The sequence below is a fragment of the Rhinopithecus roxellana genome, chromosome 2 (assembly GCF_007565055.1).
Source record: "Rhinopithecus roxellana isolate Shanxi Qingling chromosome 2, ASM756505v1, whole genome shotgun sequence".
In the NCBI taxonomy this organism is placed as follows: domain Eukaryota; kingdom Metazoa; phylum Chordata; class Mammalia; order Primates; family Cercopithecidae; genus Rhinopithecus; species Rhinopithecus roxellana.
In genome coordinates this window covers 15016028-15023142 of record NC_044550.1, presented here as the reverse complement: position 1 = coordinate 15023142, position 7115 = coordinate 15016028, and positions in this window count along the sequence as shown.

The following is a 7115-nucleotide window of genomic DNA, read 5'->3' as shown; positions in this document are numbered from 1 at the left end:
AGTGGCCAGATCTCAGCTCACTGCAAGCTCCGCCTCCCGGGTTTATGCCATTCTCCTGCCTCAGCCTCCCAAGTAGCTGGGACTACAGGCGCCCGCCACCTCGCCCGGCTAATTTTTGTATTTTTAGTAGAGATGGGGTTTCACCGTGTTAGCCAGGATGGTCTCGATCTCCTGACCTCGTGATCCGCCCGTCTCGGCCTCCCAAAGTGCTGGGATTACAGGCCTGAGCCACCGCGCCCGGCCCCAGTTCCAACAGTTTTTTTTTTGGTGGACTCTTTAGGGTTTTCTACATTTAAGATCATGTTATCTGCAGAGACAATTTCACTTCTTCCTTTCTGACTTTAATGTCTTTTATTTCTTCTTCTTGCCTAATTGCTCTGGCTAGAACTTGAATAGAAGTGGTGAAAATGGGCATCCATCTAGTTTCTGATCTTAGAGAAAAAGCTTTCAACTTTTTATCATTCAGTATGATGTTAGCTGTGGGCCTGTCATATATGCCTTTATTGTGTTATATGGACATTGATACCTAATTTGTTGAAAGTTTTTATCACAGAAAGATGTTGAATTTTGTCAAATGCTTTCTCTGCATCCATGGAGATATTCATATGGTTTTTGTCCTTCATTCTATTAATGTGTAATATCAGATTTATTGATTTGTATATGTTGAACCGTCCTCGGGAGGATTTAATCTACTGCTATCTTTCCATAGCTGAAGTAGGCTGCTATCATTTTTTACTTACATCCACATCCTGAGTTGATCTTTCAACGAACAAGCTTAGCTTTTTTCCTCTTTTAGCAATATTGGAACTCCCACGTAGCCAGAGTTGCCAGCTGAGGGAGGGAATCTAGTGTCACCATTTTTGATAATGTGGGGACCTGGATCACTTGATCATACTGCGTACTTGTGTCTTCTAGTCCTTCTCACGCCCAATCCTTGATGTGATATGGTTTGGCTCTGTGTCCCCACAAAATCTCATCTCAAATTATAATCCCCACATGTAGAGAGAGGGACCTGGTGGGAGGTGACTGGATCATGGGGGCAGTTTCCCTCATGCAGTTCTCATTATAGTGAGTGAGTTCTCATGAGAGCTAATGGTTTAAAAGTGTTTGGCACATCCCCCCTTGCTCTTTGTCTCTCCTACTGCCTTGTGAAGGTGACTGCTTCACCTTTGCCTTTAGCCATAATTGTAAGTTTCCTGAGGCCTGTCAAGCCATATGGAACTGTGAGTCAATTAAACCTCTTTTGCTTATTAATTACCCAGTCTCAGGTGGTTCTTTATAGCAATGTGAAAATGGACTAATTCAATGTGCTACTTCTATTTTATTATGATTTGTTGCTGGGCCAGCCTGTCCTTATGATCTGGTAGATCTAACAAAACCAAACTCATGGTGGGAACTTCTAGCCACATGATCACTTAATATCTGTTGTCAGGTAGTCCATCTCTACCTAGGTGCAGTAGCATGCCAGGAGCTATATAATTATGCTATATATTTATATAATATACAATTACTTGCAGATAGCGTGACCGTGATAGTGAACCCCACAAGACTATGTGTGAATCTTCTATTAGAGTTTACTATAAACTCCACATGGTGTTTTTTCCAACTGCATATGCTTCTAATACCATAGGGCCTACTAGATTGTATGGCTCAAACAGTAGGGCTGCTTGCACTGGAGCCTGGACCTGCTGCAGAGGCCTTTTCTGCCCTAAGCTTTTGTCAAAGGGGGCAGCCTTCTGTGTCACTCAGCAAATGTGTCAGAACAGTATTCCTTAGTGTAGGGGGACCACTGGGCCCCCTAAAATCTTCTGCTGCTGATGTCGCAGGTCCTTAAATCTTCAGACGATTTTCTCTCTCAGGGATGCATGTGTCTCACCAGGCCATCCAACATGCTATTTCTTACCCAGTCTATTTTAACTGGTAAATATAATGGACAAATGTAACATTCTACAGAATGTCCAGACAGCTCAGGTCTCTGGACTATATTAGGACAGAGAGTCAAAGAACTAATATACATCTTGGACAAGTCTCTAAATGTATGTTGTTGTCCTTCCCATGAATGTGAATTGCTTCTGGTAAATTTCACTCTAAGTACTTCTTCAGTTATTTTACACATATATTGATCTGTAATCTTTACATTTTCATTTAATTTTAAGCATGTTCTAATTTTTATTATAGTTTCTTCTTGCTTCCATGAATCATTTGGAAGCTGTTTTTAGTGTCTAAAATTCACGGATGACTTTTGGATAAGTTTTTGTTATTGATTTCTAATAGTGCTATTACACATTTGTTATACCAATGTAAACATTTAATACTACCTTTAGGCCTAATATCTGGTCAATTTTTGTAAATACTCCAAGTGTGCTTGAAAAGAATAGAAATTCTTTAACTGTTGATTAGCCTTACTAATTTTATGTTTATTTATTCAAATTACTAAAAATGAATTGTTAAAATCTCTCACTGTGTTTATGGATTTTTTATTGCTCTTTCCAATTCTAATTTTGGCTTTATGTATTTTGAGGCTACATTATTAGGTATTCACAACTTTATAAAAATTAAGAAAAAATTAGAAAAGGTTAGAAAAACATTAGGAAAATATAGAAAAAGATGTGACAGAAGCACACATGGGCTTATCTGGACAATCTCTCGTCAGGTTTGTATCCTGGGGAAGGTCTTAACAGCAAGAGATGGACCAGAGGATTGAGGCAAGGGGGCACCACTCAGAAGGAGAGGAGGGCAAAGGAACTCCTGAGGGAGGAAAGTATCAGAGAGGAGGCTTTCATGTCTCAGTGATATCACTCAGCAGCATGGCATGGAGTCTATAGTTCACAGAGTTCCAAAGAGCAGAAGCAGCTTGGAGTCTTTACAGTCTAGAGTTTATCTGTGGCAAGCAGATTTTGGACATAGTTTCCCAGGGGATGTAAATCAGGCAGGCTCTAAATGCCTACAAATCTGCATATCTGGACTATGTTTAACACAACTGGATATTTAAAAATTTGAGTTTGGTGCCAGTTGGCTTTTGAGCTAATGGGTCTCAGCCTGCTGTGAAGAAACAACCTAGGTGTCAATACACAGAGGCCATCCTTGTCTCATTTACGTAACATGTAGTGACTCTATCCTGTTTTGCTCACAATTGTTTCACTCCTTTCTTTTAGATTTGTTTACTTTACTGAGATTATTTGGTAGATGAGATTTCAGTTTATTGTAGTTTGCTAATTCATAATTCAGAGTGCTCTAATAAAAATTTTGCTCCATCCTTAGTCCCCATTTAAACAAAACTGCTGTGGTTAAAGTCATCAATGGCCTTCGTGTTATCAAATCTGTTTTGTTAACAAAATTTTTATGTTTAAAATTTTCTTAAGTGTACACGTTTAATTTCTGTAATTTCAAAACGGGGTATCATACATGGAATTTGCTAGTCTTCTTTCCTTTTTTGTTCACTCACTCTGTTTCTTAATGCTTTATTGTAACCCACATGGCAATGTCCCCAATATTGATTATGTATAACTGATATTCACATAAAACATATTTTGTCACTAAGTGTTATATTTTGCCACATAGGTATTCCTGTCTTTAGTCTTCTATTTTCTCTCTCTCCTGCTTCTCTCCCACCCTTCCTCTCTCCATCTATGTACATATTTAAATCATTTTAAAAATCATTTTATGTGTCACTTCAAAGCCTTCAGTGTAAATTGAGGGTCCAATTTTGTTTCCTTTGAATTGTTTATTTTCATATATTATTTTTTCATCTACGTGTAGATTCTCGAGTTTTTACCACTCTTGCTTATTCTTAATTAATACAATTGTTTTTCTTAATTGATCATTTCCAGTAGTTCTATAGTAGGTGCTGATATCTGGTGAGAAAATTTCCTCTCAATAGTCTTTTTTTTGGTACAATTTTCTGACTATTCTTCTACATGAACTTAAGATAATTTAATCCAATTTTAAAATGCTCTTGTTATTCTAATGTGAATTTCATTGAATTTATATATAATATTGAGATTTATGTTTTTACAAGAGTTTTGTTTGTTTTTTGAGACAGGGTCTCACTTTGTCACCCAGGCTGGGGTGCAGTGGTGGGATCTCAGCTCACTGAAGCCCCAGCCTCCCACCTCAGCCTCCCAAGTACCTGACTCTATAAGCATGCGACAAGCCCAACTAGTTTTTTGTTTTATTTTGTTTTGTTTAGAGATAGAGTTTCACAATTTGCCCAAGTTGGTCTTGAACTCCTGGGCTCAAGCAGTCCTCCTGCCTCAGCCTCCCAAAGTACTGGGATTACAGGTATGAGCTACTGTGCCTGGCCTCATGTGTTTCTTATTCAGTAGCTTTTGGTAACATTTTTATAGTTTTTTTCTTATAGATCTTCTACTTTTCTTGGTAAATTTATTTTACCTTTATTATTTTTGTTATTGTGAATATTTTTACCATTAGCATTTCAAGGTGCTTATTGCTAATATATTTTGTATTATCATCTTATTTCCAAATACCTTACCAATATTCCTCTTTAAAATATTTGAAAGTTCTGTTTTTCCTAATCTCCATGATTTCCTAGGCATATAATCATATCCACAAAAAGTTTTCTATATATTTATACTGATTATTTCATTTAAAAATCTTGTAACATTCATGGATCCTCCAAGATAATCTTTAATAACAAATAATGACAGTAGCTATTCCTACTAGTTCCTTGTTTTAATTGAAACATTGTTTCATGATTTAAAATACTTGTTTTGTAGGCGTTTCATAAATAACGGTTATGTTTAGACACTTTCCTTCAATTTCTATTTTACTAAAGAATCTTCATTAGGAGTGAATATTTAATCTTAACAACAGCCCTCTCAGCATCTTTTGATATAATCACATTTTTCTCTTCTTTGATGTCATTTATGTAATTGTATTAATATACTTAACTGATATTGAAATACCCGTGAATTCCTGAAATACAATGCTCTTTGCCATAGTGTATTACTCTTTTTGGTTGTTGCAATTATTGATAACAGTGCTGGGTTTTTATTTAGAATATTCATTCATATGTATAAGTCAGATTGGTCTATAGTTTTGGTCTTTCTTTTTGTTTTGTTTTGAGACGGAGACTTGCTCTGTCATCCAGACTGGAGTGCAGTGGCGTGATCTCGGCTCACTGCAACCTCCGTCTCCTGGGTTCAAGCTGGGATTACAGGCATGCACCACCACGCCAGGCTAATTTTTGTGTTTTTAGTAGAGACGGGGTTTTGCCATATTGTCCAGGCTGGTCTCGAATTCCTGACCTTAAGTGATCCACCCGCCTTGGCTTCCCAAAGTGCTGGGATTACAGGTGTGAGCCACTGCACCTGGCCTATAGTTTTGTTTTGTCTTGTCTTATGTTCATCAGGTTTTCATATTAATGCTGCACTGCCTATGTGAAATGAATTGGTTTTTCTTTTTTTCAAAAAATTTGGGATACTTTAAATAACATTGGAATTATCCTTGCAACCCTAGTACTTTCTAAATTATGGATTTAAAAAATCACTTTACATTCTCTTCTTTGTAACTGGTCTATTAACAAATTTCTTCTCAGATTAGTTTTGGTCATTTAGGTTTTTCCAGAAAATTACCCATTTTCTTTAGATTTTCCAACGTGTTGCTATACAGTTGCATGCAGCATTTCAAAGTGAATCTTTCTTTCTTTCTTCTTCTTTTTTTTTTTTTTTTTTTTTTTTTTTTTTTTTTTTTTTTTTTTGAGGTGGACTCTTGCTCTGTGACCCAGGCTGGAATGCAATGGCACAACCTTGGTGCACTGCAACCTCTGCCTTCCGGGGTCAAGTGATTCTTCCACCTCAGCCTCCCGAGTAGCTGGGATTACAGGCACCACCATCATGCCCAGCTAATTTTTGTAGAGATGAGTTTTCACCATGTTGGCCAGGCTGGTCTTGAACTCCTGACCTTAGGTGATATGCCTGCCTTGGCCTCCCAAAGTGCTGGAATTAATTACAGGTGTGGGCCACTGCAGCTGGCCCTCAAAGAGAATCTTTCTACCTTCATCTTATTTTACTTCTTGGTAGCATTCTGCAGAGTTGAAGATTGTACTTGTGAGTTTTGAGTTTCTTAATTTGTTGAATGGATGTGACTAATTTATATCCTAAGTGTGATCATGCAGAGAAATATATGAGGGATAGTGATGGAAAATTACAGGAAATCTGAAAATTTAATAAATTGTTTGTTGACATTTTTATTTTCTCACTAGTACAGGCTTCATCTCAGTAATTATGAAATGTACTACCCTTTTCTCCTTTTCTATATTATTTTGGAAACTTACAGCCTTATAATAGAGATCAGAAATGTGTTAACATTATGGCTGATCTATCTGACAACAGTGTTCTAAGAAAACAGTATCACAAATATACTCTCTCACCATTAATTGTTCAAAACAGAAATTTTGTAAGCAAAGAATCAAGCATTTAAACCAAAGGAAAATTAGAGTGATGTCCTCTCTGGTTGAAAAACATAGTCTTTCTGAACAGAATTTCAATGTCCTTCAAGACCATAACTAATATAAAATTACACAATACAATAGCTAATAATATGAACTGTACACTTTTTATATTAAAATGATGCTTGCTACAACATGACTTTACTAAATTGGATTTCTGTAAGATAAAACTCACCAGGCATGGTTGCTCATGCCTGCAATCCCAGCACTTTGGGAGTGCTGACGCAGGGAGGATCACTTGAGTCCAGGACTTTCAGACCAGCCTGGGTAACATAGTGAGACTCTGTCTCTTAGAAAAGTAAAAAATTAGCCGGCCATGATGAAGCATGACTGTAGTCTCAGCTACTTGGGAGGCTGAGGTGGGAGGATCGCTTGAGCACAAGAGGCTGAGGCTGCGGTGAGCTATGATCATGCCCCTGCACTCCAGCCTGGGTGACAGGGCCAGACTTTGTCTCAAAATACATGAAAGTAGACAAAATGAGTTTACTTGCTGAACATGATCAAATATAGCACGTTTCCAGTAAAAGACTATCAGGACAAACTATAACACAACCTCAGATGATGCAGCATAGTTAAAACAAAACAAAACAGCTTTGGGCATATTCTATAATCCAACCTCTGTGGTGCAAAGGGACTATATGGCCAA